The sequence below is a fragment of the Passer domesticus genome, chromosome 4 (assembly GCF_036417665.1).
Source record: "Passer domesticus isolate bPasDom1 chromosome 4, bPasDom1.hap1, whole genome shotgun sequence".
Taxonomy (NCBI): Eukaryota; Metazoa; Chordata; class Aves; order Passeriformes; family Passeridae; genus Passer; species Passer domesticus.
In genome coordinates this window covers 21,453,769-21,480,687 of record NC_087477.1, presented here as the reverse complement: position 1 = coordinate 21,480,687, position 26,919 = coordinate 21,453,769, and the positions used below count along the sequence as shown (strand labels likewise).

At 36.4% G+C, this 26,919-nt stretch overlaps 3 long non-coding RNA genes across 3 annotated transcripts; 1 reads left to right on the top strand and 2 right to left on the bottom strand.

Annotated features, from left to right (window-relative positions):
• The first annotated feature begins 1,237 nt into the window (after positions 1-1,237).
• On the top strand, positions 1,238-13,825 carry LOC135299934 (uncharacterized). Its single transcript, XR_010361776.1, has 3 exons — positions 1,238-1,349; positions 4,715-4,845; positions 13,339-13,825. It is a non-coding gene; the product is annotated as an uncharacterized LOC135299934 (long non-coding RNA).
• LOC135299933 (uncharacterized) lies at positions 3,274-5,171 on the bottom strand. Its single transcript, XR_010361775.1, has 3 exons — positions 5,041-5,171; positions 4,767-4,930; positions 3,274-3,324 (listed from the first exon to the last, which is right to left on the bottom strand). It is a non-coding gene; the product is annotated as an uncharacterized LOC135299933 (long non-coding RNA).
• On the bottom strand, positions 10,279-26,919 carry LOC135299935 (uncharacterized). Its single transcript, XR_010361777.1, has 3 exons — positions 26,758-26,919; positions 26,034-26,091; positions 10,279-12,692 (listed from the first exon to the last, which is right to left on the bottom strand). It is a non-coding gene; the product is annotated as an uncharacterized LOC135299935 (long non-coding RNA).

Sequence of the window (26,919 nt, the reverse complement as noted above, 5' to 3'; positions counted from 1 at the left end):
TTTATGATAAAAACTGGTGAAAGTTAAAGGCAGCTGAATTTTAGCAAGTGCAAGTAAAGATTTTTTTGCAACATTTTCTAATATGAATGACAAGTATGGGAAGAAAGAAAGTCAATGAAGAAAGATGATTTGAAATCATCATGATTTGAAATAGTTTGCAGGACTAAAAATTGCAGAGAATCTAATTTTAAATATACTAAAGCAGGAGAGAACATACAACTGTATCAGAAAGCAGCCAGTGAAGCAAGAAAAGTTAAGTTCCTTTTGGAGAAAGGAAAGGATGACATTCAAAACAGGGTGAGGTAGATGTCACGCAGAAAGTAAAAGGAGTAAAGAGGCTGAATGGCCATCTGTGTTTTCTTTAGCATCAGAGAAAGTTCTTAAGTCTCAGGTTAGAGACAGAAAGAACTCGTATCAAAGATGTCTGAACAGAAGAATGAAAACACTAATTTTAAAGCCAAAGGAAGGCTATGAAACAGTGAAATATGTTAATCACTGTGGTGTGCTCTCCCTGTGTGATAGGGCACTGCAAAACAGGTGAAAATCCTTCAAGAATTACTCAAAGCATGTGAAAGACAGTAGTGTGTTTGCTTGTCTTGTTTCATTTTTCCCTTCAAATTACTTTTTTCTTTCTTTCATTTTAATCTTTTTTTTGACTGAGGGAGATTATTCACTATGTGTTCTGATGTTGTTAAGGTGCCTTTGTGGAAAGCACTCAGCGATTCAGTCTGCATTGTCTTAGAAGGGCTGCATGCTGTGTTACTGGAAATAAGTTATCCCTGCTTTTAGAGACACAAAATGAGCTGCTAGACTCATTTCTGATGCTGCACAATGGTTCTTGTATGGCTTTCTAATGAGAGACAAGGTTCCTTCTTCCACTCACTGGTAGAAGGCAAAAGGAAAAGGATAAGCTGTATCCCAGTTGTTACAGACTTGTTCTAAGGTGTCAAATGTAATTTTTAAAGTTTTCTCTGCAATCATTCTCACTGCTTTACATGTGCTGAAATAATGTATGTTAAGAAGAGTATACATTGTTATTAGTTCCTCAACTAAATTTTATATGAAGAAATTATTTTATCTGTCCTTGATGTGCCTATGAAAAACAAAATGACCTTCTTTAAAGTAATTCCTATGCAGTATTCTAAATACAATTTTAAATAGATGTACAGAGAACAGCCATTTCCTCATATCCAGAAAGCAGTAACTCTGCTGCCATCCTCTGCTTTTCATTTATGTACACTTATCTTACACTCCTGCACATCTCTCCCTGCATCTGCCTGGGAATGCTTTTGAAGAACGAAAATGGAAGAGTCTGCAATCGGTATCAAATATTATTGAATTGCCTAGAAGTAGGTAACAATGTGTGTGTGTCTGTGTGTGTGGCCAGTTGCAGAAGCGATGCAATAGTCTAGGAAGCTGGTAACATGCCAGGGAGCTGGGGACTGTTCCCTTGATTTTATCCAGATGTATAATTTGCAAAACTCCTACGGTGTTTGCATTTGTGTTCGTGTGTGTGTGCTCACAGCTGGTTTAGTGAAGGGTGCAGGCTATTACATGCCTATGAAAGAGAGAAATCCCATCTCCCTTCAGAAGATGTTTCTTCACCTTGCTAAACAGGAATGTAATTCTCCAGACTTAGCAGAGCTATTTAAGGATATCCTAGAAAGGCATAACAGAATTGTGAGAAAACAGAGCTGGCATCGGGAGTGCAGAAGCACAGAGAATGGCATGCACAGTACCTGTGTCTGCTCTGCCTTGCTGAGTGCTCTGTCTCCCTTATTTGCCTGAGACCTGTAATTGTACACACAGACACTCTCGCTCTCCTCCCTCTGTTTAGCTCAGAAACTGAAAGGGAACTATTGATGTGCAGTCTCTTATCACAAGAGAAGGATAAAAATATCTCAGTTTGGCTGAAATATTTCGTCGTGAAAACTATCCAGCCTTGGTTCAATCTGATCTCTACAAAAGAGTAGCAATGAGAGATTTCTAGTGTCAATACAACTTGAAGTGCACACAAAGATGTAATTTTTGTGGGAGAAATGTGTGGTTCTTTTTAATTTTACTTTGGCTTCAGTACCAGATAGAAGCAGTGATTGCTGATATATAGTTACTCACCTTTCCAGTAGATGGTAGTACAGATGTGCTTAAAAGACTATTACATTTGGGACTGAAACAAACAGTATGTAGACATTTTCAAATACTGAATAAGGAAGAATTTTTTAGCTGTATCAGTTTTAAAACTAAACCATGTAAAATTGCCATTGGGAAAAAAAAAATGAACACCAGGACCTCCTTTATTATAGGCACTGATCTACAGTAAGGTACTGAAAGTTTTATTTTGATAGAAACCTAGGTTGAAATGCAAATACACATAACAGAAAGGATCTCTATAAATCATTGACACAGCTATTTATGCAGTGTTCTATAATCCGTGGTGCACGATAGTCCCACTGAATGCAAAAAGCCATGGCTGTATTAGTCTGTGTTATAAACTGCATGTATTCAGATTTTAACTAGGCTTGACTTATTTCGTAGCGATAGGGATAAAAATGTGTGACCAGCTTTACATATTTTCCATCATATATCTGTGCTGATTTTATGAGAAATGACCAAACAAATATATGATTATAAATGCGTATCAACAATGATATTAATATAAAAGATACTTGCTAGTATAAGAATTTAACTTGTAAGTTTCCTAAGGGTTTTTTTTTTTGTACAATATTTTAACTCTTTAACAAACCCTAACAGAAGAAATATGTAGAAAAGGAAGAGGAACGGTTCACATTTTATCTAACAATATCATAATTTATCGAAGCCATTTTAATTGTCACACAAATGTAAACAATCCCAGTTGTGAAATTGCCAGTTATTTAGTGCATAGATTTCTATTTTTTTTAAAGATTTGATCTCTTAATATGTACAGGATATTTTCATAAGTCATGTCAATACATAAGATTCATGGGCTATTTTTATTGCCATTATGGTTGCTACTGGTTAATTTCAGAGTCACATACATGCTGCTACATCCTGCATGTTACTAGATACAGTAAACCCTGCTTAGAATAAATCTCCTTGAGCTCTCTGAACACTGACATCAGCAACAGCTGATGTTAATCAATATGGCTGTCATATTGCCTCCAAAGCCCTGAAGCATTAAGAATAAAATTCTAATTAGGAGATATACACATGCATATGTATATATATGTATATAAACACAACCTTGCAAGAGAGATAAGAAAAGGTATCAAACCATTTTTTTATTTTATTAGTGTTGTCTGATATATTGTAATGAGTGCCACTGAGGAGACTCCTGGGGAGGACCTACAATTGAGGGAAAAGCAGGGAGTTCATTTTAAATGACACACTCAAAAAAATCAAGACTAGTAGTAAAGTAGAAGGCAAGTAATTATGTGGAAGAGCATGGATTCTGCTCCAATAACCTGTTTCCAGCAAAAATAGTAGAGATATAGCAATAAGAGCCACTACCTTCTGGATGATGTCAAAAGAGAAATTGTCTTGACAAATGAGGGAGATTTTAAATGGGAGTTTTCTCTGACCTACAATACATGGAAAGGTTATGCTAATATGTTAAGGCACAGGACTTTGCTGATGGCTGAGCTATACACGAGGCAGTGTAGCTCAAGATGAGAGTCAGGTCTTTGTACTTCTCTCTCCCTGAGTGACTGAGAAACACTCATTATCCTGTCCTAGGTTAGCCTATTATAAATGCTCTTAGCTTATTATAAATGTTCTCTGATATAAATGTTGTGAGCAATGATCTTGGAGAAGAAAGTGTGGAGTTTCTGGCATGAGGAGGACAAACTACTTCTGTTTAAAAACTAAGAACAGCAGTTGTCTTGTTTGAGCCAAATCCTGTTTCATGAGCAGTCATCTATCAATCTATGCAATCAGCTATAAATATTTTGATTTTTTTTCCCCCCAAAATACATATTTTTCTCATTGAAGCTTAATTTGGCCCTGAATTATTCTACATACACTTCTCCCCATGAACAGTGAACTGAAAAAATACTCATCTATTTTAAGCACCTTGAAGCCCATTTCTGCCTTCAGCTAATGAACTGTGCAAAGGAGCCTCAGTTGCCTTGGGGAAGCTTGTCAAAACCATCACAAGGAGCCTTTATAAAGCCTAAAGGACATGTATCATAATGTATAAAATTTGTCATAGCATATCATTATTACCTTTTGGGAGGCTTGTTACAACAATTACGGATGATTAAGCCATATTAAAAACAAAAGGCTCTTCTGTGACCAGTAGAACAAAGGAAATTGAGTTTACCATGTTTTGGGGTTTTCTTTTTTGGTTGTCTAAGTTTAGTGTGATAGAAAATTGGCCTCCATAAAAGATTTTCCTGACGTAATGATCTTTACAGAAGACCTCTGTAGGGAGGATTCTTTGGTGTCCAATACTGCATTTATGTAAGATCGTGCAGGTTGTCCGTGGCTGCAAAACTCAGACCTGTGTAATTATTTCTGAGACCTCCACCTTCCACAACTCTTGTTGCAATGAACTGTGCAGAAATTATCAGAAGTTATTGGGGGATGTGGGAGGCAAACAAATGCCTCTAGAATAAAGGCATAACTGCCATCTGATGACAACTGGGGAACAAGGCTGAAAAAGTACCTGACATTCAGCCTTCCCTACTGTTTTTACTGTCCTGAGTACTTCCTTTCTCACTTACTTTCATTTCAGACTGAGAAACGGTGTGAACGTGATTATGTAGAAGAATGCACACGATTCTCACCTGGCAGAAGGATGGAAAGGGCAGCTTGGCCCAAGGGAGAAACCCACACTCAGCACATAAACTGCAATGTCAAATACAGGTGTGCCCTTTTCTCTGGTCTTCATACGCCTTGCACAGTTAGTGCCAGACTCAACAGGAACAGGTAGACTAGCCTCAGGCAGGCTCTGGAAAGATGAGATTTGAAATCTTTGTCATGAGGAGGGAACAGCACTCTGGTCATTAGCTACTCAGCTAATGTGTAAAAAGCATATTAGTTTTATATCCTGCAGCCAACCTTGCTCAGTGTGTTGGCTGTTTTGAGTTTCAAACACAAATGCTTAACCGTCCCTCTGCACTGTGGGTTTCCTTTTGTGGGTTTTTTTTGGTTATTGTTTTTTAATTGTATCCAAGCCAAAGATAAATCTGATGTCTGCCTACAATGTGTTTTGGAGCACCAGGCAGCAATCTCTAAACCCATTGTGACCAAACCAATGGCAATAAAACTCATCAGCACAGCCACAATAAGCTGAGACAAAGTACTGCACTAATAGAGCTGTGATGCTATCAAGACAAACCAGTAGCTGCTGCACAGGAGTGCTCCGCACTGCACCATGTGGAGATGTTCATAGCAGTGTGCATAACCTTGTATTTCTAGGAGCATTTCATAGACCTGCATTGCTTGGCACTGTGAGGGACAAGGTTGGTAACAACAGGCACTGCTTCCACTTAGTAGAAGAAAAGGAAGTGGCGGAAGTGGCGGAAGGAAGGAAGTGGCAGGAGGAAGTGGCTGAAGAAAGAAAGTGGCGGAAGTGTCGGAAAGAAGGAAGTGTCAGAAGGGAGGGAGGGAGGGAGGGAGGGAGGGAGGGAGGGAGGGAGGGAGGGAGGGAGGGAGGGAGGGAGGGAGGGAGGGAGGGAGGGAGGGAGGGAGGGAGGGAGGAAGGAAGGAAGGAAGGAAGGAAGGAAGGAAGGAAGGAAGGAAGGAAGGAAGGAAGGAAGGAAGGAAGGAAGGAAGGAAGGAAGGAAGGAAGGAAGGAAGGAAGGAAGGAAGGAAGGAAGGAAGGAAGGAAGGAAGGAAGGAAGGAAGGAAGGAAGGAAGGAAGGAAGGAAGGAAGGAAGGAAGGAAGGAAGGAAGGAAGGAAGGAAGGAAGGAAGGAAGGAAGGAAGGAAGGAAGGAAGGAAGGAAGGAAGGAAGGAAGGAAGGAAGGAAGGAAGGACCTCCACTGCTAGTGGAGACCTTTGTGTCAGCTTGTCAGCAGATTCTTGTGTAAGCTGGCCAAACTTCAGCTAACCAACCATACAGGAACAGATTGCTACTCACATTTTTAATGACTTGAATTTTTTATTTTAAATAAAATAGAATAAATCAAGATGATTGCTAAAATTCTGATCACTACTGGTAATCTGATGGTGTAATAAATTTGGCTAGATAAGCCTTCACAGTGAAACTTTAAAGGAGACTAAGTTGTCTAGAAATTATCAGTGTAAATTAGTTCTACTTAACAGACACTGCAATTAACTTCTGATATAATTTTTTATTATATAAAAAGCCACCTCTTAAACTCTTTATATTTATTTGATCATCAGGCATAACCACACCAGCTAGCAATCTCTAACACAATGGAATAGCAAGTATACAAGCCATATATCACAAAGAAAATATTTTTAATGTGTTTATGCAAAACAAATCACTGCTCTGCTCCATCTTTTCTACCTTTTTGTAATGAAAACCATTGCCTACAGTTATTTACTTAAATCGTGTCTTTTATTATCCATGTTTTATGCCAAATTTCCTTTTTTGTGATAGCTATTTATCATAGCAAAAGCAAAACAGAAGCACTTCATTGTGGGAGTTTTACAGGAGGAGGCTTTGGTGAAGATGGGATTGATACATCAAAGTCTTATCCCATGATAACAGATGTATTTAAATATTTACCTTCATTTTTGTCCTCTAAAGTTAATACAATATTTCCCTAGCATAAGCTGCTAAATGTATTTTCCCCTTTTTTATTCTTACTAAAATTGTGATTTGATGATATATTTGTAAAGCTGTGAATAGTTATTAACATTTCTTTAAAGGCTTCAATATTTGAATGGCCAAATTCCAGCTTGAGTAATTTGATTCTGCCTACTTAAATTGCCCTCACAATTTCAATTAGATAACTTATTCTTCTATTCTTTATTCCCTAAAACTGTTCTGCAGCATTGCTGCCAGTATTAAACAGCTGCTCAATTTTGCCCCAGAGGTGACTTAACTGATCCCTATAAACAAGACAAAATGCATAAAACAAAGTTAATTTTTTTTCTGGATGAAAGTTGGTAAATATAAGTTTTATGTTGGGTAAGTGTTGTTTTTGAATGCCCATGTTCACACTCACTTTAAGGGTAATGATGTAGAAACCTTTCCCATAGTGTCCTATTAAGAATGCTCTGGAAAGAATAGGACAATTCATACTCCATACCTGTTCAGAGTCTTTCCAAGGACAACCATCAAGAATATTGCCTTTAAATTGTAGGTGTCTTGCCATATGGGTATAAGAATGATCCCACCAAAGAGCTGAAAGAACTGTAAGCTAAATGTGAATATCCAAAAATGCCTCAGAAAGGCAAGCATGCATGGCATGTCAAGTATACTGTGGAGGACTCCTCCTCGCATGCTTTTAGAAGTCCTCTCAGGATCTTTAGAAGGAAATGCAACTCCAGATTATCTTTAGAAGACTTTTCCATATCCTAGAATCTCAGCCTGAAGCTATCCAATTGCTACACAAAGTAATTTTACTGTACCAAGAAAATCCCATTCTTTCCACATTCGTTAAACCTGTGAGATTCTCTTCCTCGAAGAAAAGGATCAGAAGTAGCAAAGACCAATGTCTGCATAATTTAAGAGAAGTTTTAGTGGGGCCAAAGACTGACAGTGTGCAATGCATTAAAGATTTTTTTTTCCTATCCAGACTTATATTTCTGCTCTTTACAAGGGACCTGTTCAGGTTACAGTGGTTACTGCAACTTCAAGGTAATGTGATGCTACTGGGAGGTCGCGTGGGAAATCCCTGTGTAACTGCACATCAATAATTAAGCAAAATTTCAGAACAGGCTTTTGGATTTAGGCCTTTGTAAATTAAATCCTCCCTCTTTTCTTCATACAAGATTTCTATAGATAAATCTTCAAATAGGCCTTGGACAGGTAGGCCCCAGGCTTATAAAAGCTGTATATAAACTGAAATTATTCCAGGGTTCAATTAAAAAGGCATGTTTAAATATAGAACCTGTGAAAGTTGAAGGAATATTTAAACATTTATAATTTTGAGTGCTACTGTGGCTGAACAGGGCCTCTTCTTTTTTTCCCTTTCGTCTTGTTTCCTGGGGTGGATGACATATACTTGGCGAGTACCATGGAACAGGCATTCCTCTGGGCTTTTTTCTGCTATTCTGTCTTGAAAAAGACAACCTGCACTCCTGGAGAAAGATAAATACTCTTCTGCAATATTTCTTTCTCTTTGGAGGATATAAGTCTTTTTACTTTTCTTGATGAACTGATGAGATTTATAGCATCACCTCAAAGACCTTCTGCACTTTGAGATTTCTCATCTTCTTTTTTGCCTATTTCTTCCCAATTCTGCTTTATTTTTTTTCCTAAAGTTTAATCTTCACCCGCATATTTTTCATATCTGTGAATCTTCATGCAGTCCAACCTTTTTCTATATATTCTATTTCAGACAGTGAATCTCTTCTCTTCCTTTCCCATCCCCATTCTGTGTCCCTCTCAGTTCTGTCTCAGCCCCAGGCTTTTCCCTGCCTCAGCATTAGGGGGAAAATGCTGCCTACCAATCTCTCTGATTATATTGAGCTGCACTTTGGGATACAGATCTGAGCTTTAGCATTACTTTCTGCCTCCTGCTTGTGCTGAAGGGCTGAGACAAATGAGACAACAATACTCAGCTCTGGAGTTGAAAATAGCATTGCAGAAAATGTCAGGGCTACAGAGTCTTAATGCAACGTAAGAACCTGGAGCAAATCATGCCAAGTAAGGGCAGGACAGTTTATGAATCAGCACAATATCCAACTAGTAGTGCAAATCCAAAACAAAATTAGGAGTTACCAGAACTGTGTCAACTGCAAATGATCAATATTTTAAATAAAACTCTAACGTAAGCATACCAGGATTCCTCTTAAAAATCAAGGTTGCCACAATACTATGGGAGTCCCTGTCTTTAGTAATAAAACACTTGTGGCTTTTTATGACTTCCTCTCACCAGAGGACAAGCAAAGATGGCATGAAACGTGCCTTGGTGTTGTTGCTGCAAAGACTGACAGCCTCATGTTCTATGCTCCAAAAAATGCTCTGTCATGGGTGTGGGCTTTACTTAAAACAGCAGCTCTTCCCAGCATTTCTTAAATAAATTTTTTAGTCTCAAAGAGAACATGCTCAAATTTTTCAAATTTGCCTAATTTCCACAGTTCAGCCACTGTTGTTAGGCATAAAACTTTTGTCCGTAAGGAAGAGAACACACTTAGTAAATGTCAGTGCTACAGAATGGTAGTTTTGGGAGCTGTCTCACTGTGTAACACATTCCCTAAAACATTACCAAAGTAACACTGTACAGTTAACCCATCTGAGAAAAACAATGCTCTAATGGAAAGATCTTATTTTTTATGGACAAATTTCCTTACAAATCACATCTGCTCAACATGAATTTGGAATGGAAATTATCACAGAGTGTGCAAACTATTCAGCCTTTTTTTTCTTGGCCTCCACAGTCCCATCACACTTGAGTTCAGGTGTTACATTTGGTGGTTTAGCAGGAAATTAAACTCCAAATAAACCACTCCCCTTCCCCACCTGTTTTGGTGAGGGAGAGACAAAAGCAGACACTGTGGGCGGAGAAAACAATTTACTGGAAACAAATACCAATGAAATAAGAAAGGCACAGTAGCAACAGCACAAGTAGACAAAAAAAGAAGTTGTTTTACCCACAAAAAAAGGTGTTTACCACCTTGGCTTAGTTCCACACAGCCACCAGGACAAAAACCAAGATGGTGGCTGCTCTGTGTAGGATGTGTCCATGTGGCTTCCAAGACAACAGCACTTTCTAGTATGCATAATAAATGCCATAATTTTAAAACCAAGATTTCAAAGAAAACACTCTCGACATCACAGAAAGACTCAAACTGAAAAAACCTGTACATTTTTTCTGTGTTGACAGACACTCAAATGCATTAGTTACTATTGAGCACTTAATAACTATATTTGCATTACATATTCAATTTGATTTTTAAAAATGCAAGTACTTCAGCATATTTACCATAGGTTACTTAAGAAACCATTATCTATGGTTTTAAATAATAGAGAAGACTCTGGATCTTTTTGTCTAATTTGCCAACACATTCTGCATTTTTCTGAAAGCCTATAAAATAAACCTTTCAAATTAGAGTTTAAAAGAAGAGCATTCTACAAAAGAAAGAAAAGGGAAAGGAAATTTCAATTTTTAAAGAAACCACTCCACAGTCATTGTTTATCTATTTACTTTAAGTTTAATGTTATGATTCTCCAAATGTTCCAGATATATAAGAAATTGTGAATTGTTGCTCTTAATATATTGCTACCATGTATCCACCGATCAAAGACATACAGTTTTGTATACAAGCACATCACCAAATGTTAAAAGTAAACAAAACTACTGATTAATATTCTGAATTTGGGTCATGGTATTGAAGGTTACAGTGACATAGTGTTTGTCAGTGTATTTCCTACATTTAAAATATTTTTTAACTCTTTTTTCCACACAGATAATTTTATCACATTGATATCAATAAATATGGAATTACTGCTCAGAACAAATGTAATTTACAGTTTTAAGACTGACCATGGTTAAAAGGATACTAAACATTTCCTGGAAAGAGCTATCTAGGGTGAGGTTCAAATTGTAGTTACTGCTGTTTAATGCTGTGTTCCCTGTAGTTTTCCACTGTGGCATATTCTTTCTATTGCGTAATATTTGGGGTTTGGCAGATTACTTTAACATAACATTACAGGACAATGTACCCTTATTGCCTAGTGACACATGAACTCATGGCACTGTGTGACATGCAATAGGGAGGCCCAGACTCTGGAATCCAAAAATGGACAACATTAAATGCTTCCTTTACTTAGACATTATAATTACTATTTTCTAGTTAAGTTTTATATGTCGGTGTGTATATACATATGCATATATATATGTATACAAACAGTTCTTAATAAACAGCTCTTGGATTAAATGAAATACAAGAATCTAGGTCTGAAATACTTCAAAGTTTGAACAAACCTCAGACTTTGATCTTGGCTGCGAGTCTTGCCGTTTGCACCTTCATGAAAACTCTTGCTTGCTTATTTAGTTTCACTCCCCAAACATAAGGCACCTGCTTGTTTACCATAAAGGTAAACACTGTCATATGATTACTGGCCTGGATGCTTAGTAACTTATTTCTGCATTCTTGCTATTAGCTAATAACTGCAAGAGATGTTTCTGGCCTATAAAAGATTTCTTATTATTTAGGTGGCCTGAATGTATCATGCTGATAAGCTTAGTTTCACTGCTTTTTTGTAGTTTGTGCTACATTACTTATAGACACAGATCGAGAGAATCTTCTCTGAATTTATTCACTTAATCTTGTAAGCCTCTCAGATCCATGCAGGAAGATTTGAAAATGATACAGTAAACAGGAAAATGTCATTACAGCAAGAGTCAAGCCTAAGCTGTATATTGGAGTTCTAAGCATCTTTGGTGTTTCTGGTTGGCAGTTCTCCAGCACTGGACAGCTCTGGCCATGTTAAGCATTTTGTTTGTATTCTTCTTGTAATTAAGTTATATCAATACCATCTCATGGAAATTGTGTATGTAAGAAATATGTGCATTGTATATCCAGATATGAATTTCAAAATTGATTAGGATACTCATGTCACATTAAATAGCATAAAGGGACAGAGATTCAAGTGGGAAGCTTTGGCAGTTTGAGCAGACATCCTTAAACCAACAACATAAATTTTAATAAAGTAATTGTTTTACGCCAAATGCCTGTGTTAAGAGAATGCTGCTTCCAGGCTATTTACAGAGAATACAAGAGAGAAGTAAAATAATATTAATATATTAATTTTTTTCCTAACATCTTTGTTTTTTAAATCTTCTGCAAACAATCTAGCCCAAACAAATCTTTGTTTTTATAATCTACTCAATTTCTAAAACCCTTACTATGTATGACTTTCCAATTAAAATATTATTCTTTATGCTCTTTTCATAGGAAATATTTACTCAGATATTGCACCATGTTTTCTTCAATATATGACTTTAACATTGTGAGAAATTAAAATTTTCAGAGTCTTGTTTAAGCTCATTTCTAATAACAATTCAGAGACAAGTATCTATTAATTTATCACATCCATCAGGGCCACCAACACATTTTTTTAACAATTTTTTTTTAAAAATAGGATTGTGATGAGATGAAGGGAATCAGAAAGTTCCCTGATTTTTACACAATAAATCCCAAGACCACATGTTCTGGTTCTAATCTTCTTTCGGTTACCATTCCACAAGCTATAAGCAACGGTTACCAGGGCAAATTCTGCAGTACACCTGCACCAAATATTTGGTGCCAAGCCTTCACTTTGTGCTTTTGAGGGCTACTTCATACCCACCCTGGGCAGTCTTTGATTGGTGTAGTGCAGCAGGCAAGCTCTTGGAGTGTGAATCTTCCCTCTTTGTTCCCACAAAGTTCCTTCTCAATCTCTGAGGCTGTTCCACAGCTGAACCAATTTATTCTTAAATAGAGGTACGTCAGGAGATTGGTTTTGTGTAATCCCAAAGCCACTGGCCACTGCCTGAATGGCATGCCAGGGCTGCTCAGTGATGGTGGATAGTCCACTGGAATTCACTACACCTGGAAACAACATTTGGTTTTCATGTGGATGAGAATCTGGAAAAATGTGAGGAACACATGAAAATTATTTGTTCCAAGCAGGGTTCGTGAATAGTCAGTGAGACCTGCTCAGTGCACATTAATTAAGGTATAACCATGCTAATCACACTCCCTTCCCTTTCTCTCCCTTTCTCCTTCTCTCTCACCTTCCAGGCCGAGTAAAACCATACAAAGAAGAGTGATAATGGTGTCTAAGTAACCACCTCAAAGTTAGAAAGTCACAATGATATAAAAATTGTTCTAATTTTAATAAGCAGTTAAAGAGATTTCTTATTATGCAAAATCCTCAGATTGGGTCCCTACTGCTACAATATATACAAACACCAATAAATGTTCCAAATCAATTTTTTGTATTAACATTAAACTGGATAACCTAAAAGAAAGGTAATTGCTATTTAATTCTAGCATCTTTACAAGTGTCCGTTTCAGCTATTGTCTCAAGTTACTGAGATTTATACTTAGTTTTGTAAACATGTATATTCTATGTTATAGACTTAGTATAGAGTGAGACTAATTGAGATCACCATGGGAGTTAAGATTATGTATTGATAAATGCCAGGATGATATTGTGCTTCAATAATCCTCATCAGTGCAGCTGTGAAAATTAATGCTATTTCTGTATTGCTCTATTTTCTTCTAACAGAAAAGAGGAAACCATTTTTTGAATGGAAAACATCTGATCTGGAATTGTTTGCAGTGGATAAAAGCAGCCTGCATATTAAAGGATCTGACATATTTGTAAACCAGCAATTATGGCATATACCCAGCAATTTGAAATATTTCTGAATTGTTCAGCACACCCCCAAATTGCTCATGTAATGAAAGCACATGAAAATGTTATTATCATTGTTTCTAGTTGTCTTTCATTTCCCACTGGAAACTTTCTTGTCAGCTTAATACATTTTTGTTTGTTTTCAGCTCTAGCTTTATTTGGTTTTGGTCCTGGAATGAAAATGAGCTAATGACACCTTTTCTCAGTCTGCAGAGGCTTCCTCTGCCTAGCAAGAGCAGATTAGTTGCTCAGTGCATGATCTCAGAGTGAGATTGAGTGTTGCTGCTTTATTTGTTTATTCTTATTTATTTTAGAGGAGGGGGATTCAGGATGTTTCTATACAGGACAGTGTCATCTATACCACCTGAATGCTATTAATGGCGTTTTTATCTTAAAAATAAACATAGTTTATTTACCTCTTCACTGTTTTTTCTCCCTTTTTTTTTAAATTATTAAATTAAAAGAATAAATGAAATCTATAGAACTCTTTCCAAAGGCCAAATTTAACAACTCATAGTACTTTTAAGAGTTAAAAACAGAAGTGACTCAGGGATTAGGATTGATAGATATCATTTTACCTTCGGATTTTCAGTCTGAAGCTACTCAGGTTGGTGACAAGTATTAACAGAAGCATTACTTCACAGCTTGGAATAGGATACAAAAAGAACAGTCACAATCCCCCCTACCCCATGCTCCAAATGTTCTATAGACACTTTTCATGCTGGAAGCACAGAACAGCTGCAGCCCCCTAAAAACTAGCTCTCAGATGACTTTCCTGACTAATCCATAAGTGGTGCAGAGTTGCTTTATTCTCTGCAGCATGGCCACACAGCCAGGGATGAGCAAGGACGGCTGCAGCGTCTCCATCATCAGCTGCTGCCAAAGGAGCGCCTCGGGAGCTCAGGCAGGCTCTTAGAAAATGGAGAGGTTCTCTGGATGCACTGATCCACAGGGGACCAGGCTGGCACACACTCGAAACAAGTGCTGAATAGGGGAGGCTTACCTCAAAAGCAAATCAGCTAGTACAAAGAATTTGGATGGTAATGCCCCAGTGAAAGCTTATAAAGAATTAAAATATGATGACTGTCATAACAACAGAAAACACTGTTATAATTTCAGATTGTTTCACTAATTTGTCCTGGCATCCCTGAGGATAAGCAGGCACTTTGGTTTTCCATTCTTCATTTTGTTTATGTGATACCAACCTAAGCATCTAGACTGCAGTGCTTTAAAACACAAACCTTGTAGAAGAATATCAAGCTGTGTGCAAACATACTGGAGATAGATTTGCCAGAGCAACATATTGTCTCTGGTACAATCACTCAATTACTAATAAAACCTCTGCAAACAAAAGTGTCTTCAGTTTAAACAGGCATATAATAATACATATACTTTGAAACTGCAGAGCCTTCATAAACTAAATAAATCATCAGGCCACAGCAAAGAAAAGGATTACTCTAACTCCAAAACCTAATGATAAAAGCAGTTTTTAAAGATGTACTTAACAAAGGACAGAAGAAAGTGTGGGCAAAATCAGATTATTTGGATTCCCAGTAATTTCGTCTGGGCTTATACAAATTTCTCAACCCAAAGATATCACATCCATGACTGAGACTCCTGAAGATTATTACCCTAAAACCCCATGAAGAAAATATGAAATTATTATCATAGACTTGAAACCAATCTGAACAAATCATATCCATAGCTGACACACAGGGAAAAACGTAGGTATGATTGTAGCGAAAATAGATTTGTAAGTATAAGAGAAATACACGTTCCTGTTCTCTTTCTCACATAAATTCACAGACACCCTGCTGGCATTCATAAATGTTTTGAGAAAAAGAAATTGTCTGCACTTTCTATTACTCAATTAAAAACTACTGTCAAAGGAGCTATGTTTCAGAAGCTATGAGTTCATGTAATGTCAACTTCAGACTCTTTAAAGAGATGTCAGAGTTGCTATATAAAAAAGAGTAATAAAAATTAAACTTGATAATCACTTCTAGCTCCCTCACTTGTTAGAGTTTTTGTTTTATAGATTTTAATTTCTCTGTTGTATCAGGACTCTTATTAGTCCACGCAGATGCCAAACAGACAATGTCTATGTAAATTTCTTTATTTTCCTGCAACAAGGATCTCTTGACACTGGTGGTTTTCCATTAAATATTCTGAAACTTCAGCAGCTAAGTTCACGACCTAAAACAGTGAAAATTCTCAGCATAATTTATTTTTATAGTAACTGGTGTTTGTTATAGCCATGGTTTTGAAAAAAAATATTTGGTCTTTGGTTCACAGCTTTTGACAAGATGAAATTGCTTTCATATTATTTCCCAGATTTACAGGAATAAGAGTTACTAATACTAAATAGAGATTTTAACTTTATAAAGTATATAGAAAAACTGAAAGTACACTTAGGAAAAAAAATAACATTTCAGACCTGCAGCCGTACTTAATTTTGCCTAGCACTTCCTTCTTTTTGTATAACTCTCTTCTTCCCCAGTTTTCTTCTGGAATTCAGTATTTTCTTGATATTTTTATTAAGTGTTTTTTCATTCTTCTCCTCTTTCTCCAGGATTCTTTTACTCAGTAAAAATTAATCTCTTTGTACTCTACTAGGCTTAAAACTGTTTGACTCTTTTCTATTTACTTCTTTTTAACTATTTATCCTCTTTTTTCATGTCCCAACAGCTAAAAAAAAATTGAATAGGGGGAAAAAATGTTCCATAATTCTCTAGTTGAAGATAAAAGGAAAGGGGGGAGAGTACTGAAGATGTCAATTGTGAAAATTACCTTGTCTCCATGATCAGCCAGACCTTGGATTTATTGAACTACAGGGCACTCTACAAGGTCTATTTAGTTTCTCACATTTGTTTCACAGCACTGAACTGAAGGAACCAAATGATTTGAGCACATTTATTGATTAATATTTTTTATTGCAGATATTGTTCCAGGCACTTCAGAAAAAATATAGGTATGTTTAAAAGAAAATAAATACATAAATAAGATGGCAAGCTAGACTCCGTCTCTCTTGCTCTTTCTCTCCCACCCCATGTGTATCCATTAGCCCAGCTCTGGAAAACTCCCTGAGCAATTCATAACCATAGCAGGTACTTAGGAAAAAGTAAAGGGATATTTAAAACTAAAACATATACATAAATAAGATAGTAAGGCAGGCTATATGCATATGTCAGCAGAGATGTGAAAGCTGTCTGAAGAATTCTGTCAGTAGTAAGTGTGCCACAGGGCAGCTACGTGAACACTCAAATGAGATGGACCAAAATAATTCCTTCCCTGAGCAGTACCCTGCAAGAGCGTGACTTAGCAGTACAAAGGACATTCACAGGACAACAGGGGATGTGAAAGCTCTGCCTGGAGGAGCACTGGCTGCTATTTTAGTAAGTTTGTTTTTCGGGGTTTTTTTTTAGCGTATTAAATCACACCTGAAATGGAAAATTTAAAAACTAAAAATTTCAGACTTACACTTAAAAGTTGTGTACTTAAAAGTATGGAACTTTGCCAAGTTTTCATGGTCTTGTGAGTTTAATCCATAATAAGAGAAAAATTTTCTCCTTAAACTCTGTTTTCTGAAGTGACTTGGGTCATGGATGTATTCTAAGCCCTGGTGTGTCTGTTGCTACATATTAAAAACATTTTCTAAATGCCTTTGGCTAAATCACAGAGAATCTGCAAGTAGCTGCTAAGACTTCTCAAAAAGCAAGTGAGTCTGCAGCAGCTGCTGTTTCTCAAGTCACACACTTCCCAGTTTCTCACTAGTGCCTTCGTGTAGACAAAACCTTCCTAGTGACTGAAGCAGATTTTCTGCATCAAAATGTCTCTTATTTGTGTTGCAATGAAGAGATTTCATACTTCAGTGTCAAACCATGTCACTACAAGACAAACAGAAAACACTTTAATCTCTAACTATGTCTACACAATGTACTGAAGGTGTGATGACAGTGCAGACATCCCTTCTAGTTTGAATTTAGCTAGCATGGGAAATGAGAAGAGCCTGCCTGTGTAAGTGTAATATAGTAGAAACCTGATGGGGACACACCCTTGGGCTGCTGAGGAATGCAAAGGAGCCACTCTTTGGGGTAACAGATTCCTGACAGAGGAATCATCCTATTTCTGGCACTAGCATGCAAACAGTGAGATTTTCAGCTAATTGATCCAATATCTTCCTTCTTATCTTTTCTATGACTCTACAATGAATAACCCAGTCTTTACCTCGATTATATTACTGACCAGATTTTATATCTGCTTATAGTTTCTTGGGATTCTTTTTTCCAAGTCTGTGCAAGTTTGGTGCTAACAAAGCATCCTGGTTTATTTCGGTATGCCGCTTTTTTTTTTTTTTTTTTTTTAGAAAATAGCCTGGTTTTGACTTGGAAAATATAAAATATTCCTATCAATAAGTGGCAAACAGTCAGTGACAGATGTCAAAAATAAAGAATACGTTAGAACACTTCAGATGTTGTCTCATGTCAGAGTTTCAGAAGTCTATAACCATTGTACATTTGTACATGGTCCCTGCTTCTGTGACATAATCAAATATATAGATGTGTATATATATATATATATATATATGCATAAAAGACTGAAGATTATAAGTAAAACTCAAAAGAAAAAAATTCTTGAATAAAATCTGAACATCTGCAAAAAAATTTCAAGTGCTGCACTGATTAGAAGGAAACTGTTTCCCCACTGTAAAAATTAATGAGGTTTAATTTTATTATGAATTAGAATAGAAACATCTAGAAATATAAATTCTGGTAAAATTGAAAATCAAATTATTGAGCAGGGCTATTAATCCTTATGCTAAGTGTGGCCTGTATGTCAAGGAAAAGAGTCAGGTTCAGCCACCACAGGAGCTGGAAGCTCCACTTGTTTGATAATGAAGAAACAAGTAGACGTTCTCTTTTGTTACAGTTCTAATTCACAGACTGTTCCATCTAACAGAATACTAATTACCTTAAGTGGATTTCACAGTTGACAGAGACCTTTGCTGGGAAGACAAGCTTGACAAAGGCAATTGAAACTTAGCTAATGAAGAATACCAGTTCCACCTTTGAGGAATGTTAAGTAAGTGCTTTGCTTTTCATGAAAGGTACCTCTTTTATATGTAAAGTAACCATAGAAATGTCAACATTTCATTTTTAGACACCTTGCTAAGTTCTGCAGAGGGTTATCAAATTACCTTTAGGTTTTCCTTTTCTGTAATTACCTTTATTCATAGAGCATTTCCTTGCAGTGAAGCTGTATGAACCAATCCTGAGAAAGGCACATTTAATGTTTGCTTAACACAGCTTAATCAAACCAGTTTTCATAGTGACAATCACAGGATGGCAGAATTTTTTCTTGCAAATGAGGGTTATGCAGATGTGTGTTTAGTTATTACACAGTTACTTGAAACACACAAAATATGCAGGTGAAAGCCAGTGCTGAAAAATGTTCTTTTGGGATCATCTTACCACAGGTAGCTCAAAATATGCAAATAACTGCTGCCTTTGGTGCTGCTTGAGCTCATGCCAGCTTGGAATTAATATGAATTTGGGATGCTTTAGAAGCTATTGAGAAAGATGAGCAAAACCTTTCCTGTGTGGTAGGCTGGGGTTCTAATTGTTCATTCAGGATCAAAACCACCCAATCCAAAAGCTTTAAGATTAAGTCCCTCTTTTTTATACAAAAAGTTTCTTCCTCATTGTGGAAGATCTGATGGTACTGCAGCGTTCTTGCACACTGCAGGGTACACCGATGTGGTCCTGTGCTTCTGTGAGTATTTTATGGCTCACATGCATTTTTCAGGGAATTAAGTCTTTAGATTTCAGCACCAGTAAGATGTTTGGTATGCGCATAACTTATAGTTGTTCACGTAGGGGAAAGTTTCAAAGACTTCTTAAAGCCAGAAAGCAGTTTATTTTCCATTATTCCAGGTTTTACTGAAGAAGCCAATCAGAGAAAGATTCCTTTGAAAATGATCTAGTTTGGAGTTGTTGCTCTCCCTTTTCTGAATCATGTCCTACATGATAGTTTCAATTATTTATTACAAGGCAATGGTAAAAAAGTGTTAATTAGCAAAGATGAAAAAGACCGACTCAATGGGAGCTCCTGTAAAGGAGGTCTTATTTCTAATGCCTGAGGTGACCACTAATTTACAGCTTTTGATAGCTTGCATGCATGGTTCACAGAATAAATTGGTCTTGGGGAAAATACACTGTACACCTTATTCACTGTGGTTAATAAAGAAGATCTAGCTTTTGCTGTTGTTTTGCTTTTATTTTTTTTTAGTTTGTGCAACTTAGTTTTGATAAAATGGTTTAACTTGGCATTTTTAGAAATTAAACTATTCAAAAAGAGAAAGAATGATACTGGAACTGCAAGATTTTCTCCATTCAGCTAAAATGCCCATACCCCGCCCAAGAGACCAACTCTAAAAACAATAATGCTTTTTTTCTCATCTCTGTGCCAATGTCAGCTAGTCTTTTGCATCTTAAAAAAGCTCCCTTAAAAAGGTTTAAAAATACTAACATCCCAAGATCTTTGCTTTTTTTGTTTGTCTCAGTAACAATAAGAAGGAGGAAAAATAACACATGACTAGATGGTTATGCTAACAGAAATCATACAGAAGGCTGAAAGTAAAATTTCTCTTAATCATAATGCATGAAAATATCTTCATATTTTATTTTTTTTCTATTTAATCACAGCTAGACCTAAAAAACAGTGTGAAACAAGTTTCTTAAAAGAAAATTAAATATTTTAAGTAATTAAGCTACTGAACAAGGGTAAACAATACAGTTGCCAGAGGTCTAGTTTGACTCTTTGTTTGCCTGTAATCTCCAATGGAGATATCAGCATGTTTCTTGAAAGTTAATACACAGGAATTCATATTTATCACTGGTTATCCTAACTGTTTTTTATATAGATGTGGCTGATACGTGACTTGCATGTGAAGGATTCTGTCTCTCCCTCCCTGCCCCTCCTTTATTCTCAACTCTCCTAGTAATTATCAAACAACCAACCAAACAAAAAACCCATTGAAACCCCCACAAACCCCAAAAAATCAACTAAATAGGACTACTAATTTTGATCATATATTTTGTCATTTAACATTTTTTTTAGGTCAAGAGAGCCATGTAAAATTTTTAGTGACCACTGTGGGAGACTGGGAGTTCCAAGGATCCAATATGTGCCATGCATCACTCACAGCCAGTCCTTCAAGGAAAACAGGAATCTTGAATTCTCAGTATTTTTTCTTTGCCTCAGGTCATTGGTTTGGTGTTCAGCTGGTAGAAATTACTGGAATATTTTTATCTAATGATGTCTAAAAATGTGAAATATTTTGACCAAGTGCCTGTTCCATCAGGGCTAACCCTGACTCCAGACTGTCCATTTGCTTATTTCCAATCCTCCTGCTCTTGTTCATGTTGTTTCCTCATGTTGTTTCCCAACATCACAGCCATGCAGGAACAATTCAAGCCTCTAAGCAGATGAATTCACATTAAAAACTCACTCTTTTCTAAATTCTTCATGTTTAGATCTTTCAAGCCTTTCAGATCTTCCTCAATTAACACCTCTCCACTTAGCCTATTTTCCTTGTTTATTTGTTCATTTTGTTGTCGTTTTCTTTATTAATGAGATATTAATTGACAGTCTGTAATGTTTCTCATGCTTCAAGGTTTTTTCATCTCCTGATGAGCCTTGCTGAACATGAAATGAGAACAATGAACAAACTCATTGTGAGAGTTAAACTAAAAAGGACTATGAAATGGTAGCGTCCAGAATCAACAGCAAGAGATAAAAGATTAACATGATGCTGCTGTTGTGATGAGTTCATTATCACTATGTTCTAGTCAGAACAAAGGTGTGAAGGGAGATGAAGGTTTAACAAATTTAGGGTGTGATGTGAAAATAAATGAGATAAGCACAGTCAGGGGAAAATTGCTGTGGGCTTCAGGACATTTAAAATCCAGGAACAACTAAAATTCAGATACTTTCAAACTAAATGAAAGATCTCAGCTGTATAGACAGAAAGGTGAATTTATTGGTCTGAGTATCTGAGGTGCATGTCCTCACCTGGAGAGGAGTTTTTGGAATTCAGGTTTTTGACAAGATGTAATACTTGATTTTACTGTTTTAGTGACAGAAAGTAATGATCTTCATTTAATTGTCCTTCTATTCTTCTGGAAAATATTTTGGATGTTTAGCCCTACTGAAGACAGACGGAGTTCTACAAACAGTGATTGTCCCAATTATCTTATAGAGGCTTCCAGCCTTATTTCATTACCCTTTATTACCCTCTCTGCATTATCAGGAGGCTCATTAAAAGTAGATGTATAGTCCTTACATAGCTGAGGCTGGATGCCATGAATCTCATACCTGTTGTCATGTGGCATGGTATCATGTGAAAATCCATGCCTCCTTACATTCCTCTGTCTAAAACCAAAAAAGCATATGGTTGTTTTTTTTTTTTTTTTTTTTTTTTTTTTTGTTAGTTTGTTTTTTGTTGTTGGTTTTTGGTTTTGCTTTGGATTTTTTTGTGGTTTTTTTTTTGTTTTTTTTTTTTTTTTTGCATATTTGCATGTCTTCCCATGAAAAGTCTTTATTTTACCAAATAGGGAAAAGAGTAGTGGATAATTTCAGAGATTGCGCTTAGATGTTTATTTCAGCCAAGGCCAATGCCAACACCAAACATTAAAAATAGCTTGAAAGTACAGAGAGCAGAGGGTATAATCTGCTGGTGTTGAGGTGGGAGCATTTTTTTTTATGCTGATTATTTTCTCTTTCACTTTCTGGTGGCGTAAAAAAATGTGTCACTCAGTTTTAGAGATTGGTTCTGGGAGTAGGCAGTAGGCTTAACCAATCAGGAAATTAGAGTCCCTATCACACAGCTTCTCTAGTGAATCACAGAAGGGAGTGAAACAAAGCAAAAGGGGATTTATTAAAGATAAAATTTAATTAAAAAGACAGAATATGGAATATAATAAATATTAAAATAAAGAAATACCTTCTGGGGCAGGTAGTGACATGAACATGGGATTAGTTTTAATAAGGTGAATAACCCTTCACTAATTCACTAATATGAGTATTGGGGTCAGAGTCTAGCCTAAGCATTTGAATATTTTCTTGGGTTCAGATTATTCTTTTCCACATCTGAAACAGTCAGCTTTTTTCTCTTCTACCTGCACATAACTTTGAAAATTATTTGGCAGACAAAAAAGAAATAAGAATGGAAAACTACAAGTTTTTGTTTTGTAAGGAGGGGGAATTAAAGCCTCTTCCGTTTTAATTAAGTTCTTCAAATTTCAGTTGAGATACCAGAAGTACCACTGGTGCACCAAAAGACACAAAAAAATGAGTTAACTCATGTTCCTGTACAAAAGTGGATGACAAGTAAAACTAAAATGGCAAGGCACATTATGCAGATTTTTTGTGACTGGCAGCTAAAGATTTACATAAAATTAAAATAACCTTTAAAATTAGGACAACCAGGTCACTCTAATGTGATCTGAATTACTGAGCTAATGATATTCTTATCCTTCCATGTCTTATAGCCACTGCTGCTGAAAATCCAAACCTGTGCAAGAAAAGTTAAGTTGGAAGAGCTACCCTAAGAAAACTACCCCATACTTCATTGGTGGTAGATCTGAAGATAAAATACAGTTCCTAAGTAGATACTTAAAGACAGAAATGTGTACAACTAAAAATAAACAAAACAGCTATTATTTCATATTACTCTTCCTTCTACATTTCAGGCCAGTGGGTTTCTTTATTCAGACAGAGATTTGATTTTGGTGCATATTCTTAATATACTATAAAGAACAAGATTGCAAAGTCATCAGTTAAACAGCAGTAATGAAATTAGCAAATAATAGTTAATTGATTTTCTGAAAAATATACTCAGGATCCAGCTGCATGAAAGGTACTTTTATGCTGTAATACTGGTAAAAACAAACCCAAAACTGGATTAAGTGGCCAGCTGGGAATACTGACCCCATAATTGAAGACCTGAGTGGTAAACAAGTATTTCAATTATCTCAATGAAATGAGTGTCCAGGGGGAGAGGGGAGGAGTGACCAAAGTAGATGGCATTCTTCTAAAGATCCAATCACTGCTTGAGACCATAAATTAGAGGAATCATAAAGAATATATAATCTTTAGGATTTTATAATCTCATGTTTTCCTTTTCATTCTCTCCAATGGATGGCAGAATCCAGGCTGCTATTTGTAAATAACCCCGTATGCAGACTTCTTTGCTTTCAGGACAGGAATTTTAATTCTGTTTTCTGAGTGTGTCTCTTTGTCCTTTGTTTGGGAGCCTGTTTTTCACAGTCTTTTAATGACAAAAATGGCAACACATTTTTTGGAAAGTGTCATTAGGGTTCTTAGATGTGATTTGTCTGAATTTATCATTGAGCAAATTATATATAGTTGTCTACAAGCTTCTCTTCCTTTTAGAGAATGCTTACAACCATATATAAATACATATATTGGCTTATAACCTCTATTCAGTTATTGTTCCATATTTCTTAAGTAACTTGATTCATCCACTCCAAACATTGGGCAGTGTTCAAAGTGATGGCTGTGGGACAGATGCATCTCAGTATTTTGTGCAATGATTTGGATGTAAGCACAAAATCACTGCTGATAAAATGTATGGCTGAGGCAAGGATTGGTTGAGTGGTAAATAATTATAATCGTGCCTTGCATTTATAGGGGTTGATCTGGATTACAATGGTGATATTTATGTGATATTTATATGGCTTGTGCTGGGTCTGTCTGTGCTCTGAGGCTCCAATTCAAAGGCAGGCAGCCTAACCAGGGTGTTTGAACTCTCAGCACTGTTCATTAGCTCATTGAGCTCACATCCCCGCTGCTCTCACTGCACAGATCCTGTTTTGCTGCTGTCTGCGTTTGGAGTGTTGGCAGAAAGCGTCTGTGTCTTCCTTAAAATCCCTTCACCCTTGATACTCTGGGCTCATTACAGCAAGATCAGTTCTAAAAGAAGAAAATGCAGTTCTTTTCATCTTAATAAAAAGGAATTGGAGTCCTACCTGTGGTACAGGGGACTCAGCTAAGGCTCCTAAGGACAGACATCTGTTGTGGAGATTATATTGGATAAACAAACTTAGATATGGACAAAAATTAATTAAAATAAAGCCGTTTTACAGTCTTCTAAACTCAGAAATAATGGACAGGAGCAGTTAGGTGGTAATAATCCTTTAGATGGCACTGGAGATATAGATGCTTGAATATTTTATTCTGATCTCATGTCCACACTGAAAAAAAGCAGCTGAAAAATTATGAAAATAACAAGTCAAAAATAATAGACAAAATTTTTAGATTGAGAAAAAGTCTCAGTCTCTGGTGTTTTCAGCCAAAGCATGGGGCAAAACCTGTTTATAGACTTCTATGTGAAAGACAAGAAAATACTGAATTTTGAAAGGTTCTTTCGTATTTATTGGAGAAAGGTCCACCAAACCTGGGCACCATGCAAAGAAATGTATGATTGCCTCAGAGAGGGGCACTAGCTGATGTGATTTTAAACTTTATGGCTTCAGATTGCGATTTTGGAAACTGTAATCATGTGCTTGTGTATGTATATATTTGTAAGCAGTGGACATTAACTGTGAGACAAATGCAAATCAGGATCTCTGGTTTTTGGGCAAAAGACCTGGAAGTAGGTGATATGTAATACCTCTGATATTGAAGAGTTAAAAATAAATTAGATAATGTTCCCTCCTACATTTAATATCCATGAATCTTATGTTTTCGTTTTCTTCAAGAGCATATTAATGCACCATTAATAGAAGCATTTTTATGTTTTAATGACACATTGGTCCCTAATATGTGTGGTGTATGTGACTATGTATGTTACTGTGATATATTAAAACTCCTGCAGCAATATCAGGTCTCCCAGATGCAATATTGCAACCTCTATTTGCATAAGCACTTCAGCTGTGGAATATAGTACATTTCCTTCTCTGATCAGCACAGATTTGCAGAATTCACTTACATACAAGTCTGTAGAGAATTAAAGAGTACTTCAGCTTCCATAAAAGTTATGCTTAATGGCTATTTTGGTTGCTGTGGTGTTCACCTCAAATTTTACGTTTAAGTATTCAATGCATTTCTATCAAATCTATCACAGGAGAATTTGACCTAAAATGATTCAATAATCAAACTGGCAGTTTTTTACTTTTTAGTTTTTCACTTTTTAGTTTTTCATCCTAAATGTAACTAGCTTACTCTTGATTAGCCTGTTAGCACTACTGCTTTTTAATTACTGTTTGTTAATTATTTTTAACTGGATTAGTAGTAAACCTTCCAAAACAGTCCCGTATAAAAGAGAATCTAAAAAAGAACACTTATCAGTTGCTTTAAAAATCAAATCTCAAAAGAAAGGACTTTCTTATAGGTCTGTGTAGAAATAGAAGCATACTGATAAATAAATATACTGGGCTACATACAAAATTATATTTTTAATTAAAAAAAAAACAAAACATGTTTGCCTTGCTCAGCCTAGAAAATGTCAAAAGGACTGACATATTAAAAAACCTGCCACTCACCCAGAGAAAATCATCTCTTTTGATGTTGCTGCACTGCAGTTAAGGCACTCTTGGGTATCTAAAAAAAAAAAAAAAAAAGTAGCTCAATTTTAAAATATTATCTCTTATTTAAATAGTTCATATTAGTGGAGTCTGACATGGACACAGAATGTGATAAATATGAATAAGACACTTAGACAATAATTGTCTAAAAGTCGGTAAATACACAGTTTCTAAGCAGCTTGAGCCCTCATGTTCCTCCCCAGGTTTCCATTATAGATCTCTGTTCCACAGTCCTTCTCCTCACTAGCACATTTTGACATTGACTGTTCAGCAGTGATATTTGAATTGAGTTTTTGCCTAGGAGCCAAAAGTTCAGAAACTAGGTACTCATTTCGAGTACAATCTGTGACCACAAAAGACACACAAGAAACTGTTTTTCATTTCCATTTTGACTATGCAGTACAATTACCACAGTTCAGTCGCCTTGGACATTTCATGCCACATTTCTGTCTTACTTTTTCTCTTTTTCCTGAACTTTCTTATGATTCCCTTCTTCATAAAATATTCTATGAAGGCTTTAAATGAAAGGTGAAATATGGAATTATTTAAATCAGGAGAAAGGCTAAAAAGCTGCAGGGTAAAACTGCCACTCAAAAGGAGCTTGGCAAGCTGGAAAAACCTCATGAAGCTCAACACAGGAAAGCACAGAGCCTTGCACTTGGGGCTCAGTATTCCCACACACCTCTGCAGTCTGGTTGTTGATGAGCCATGGGGTTATCTGGAGAGGCTGGAATATGCAGTGGAGATTTTTACTGGGCCAGGCCCTGAGCAACCTCATTGAACTCCAGAGTGGAATCAGGGTTGAAATTGCTTTGAGTCAGGTGCTGGATAAAACATCTCCAAA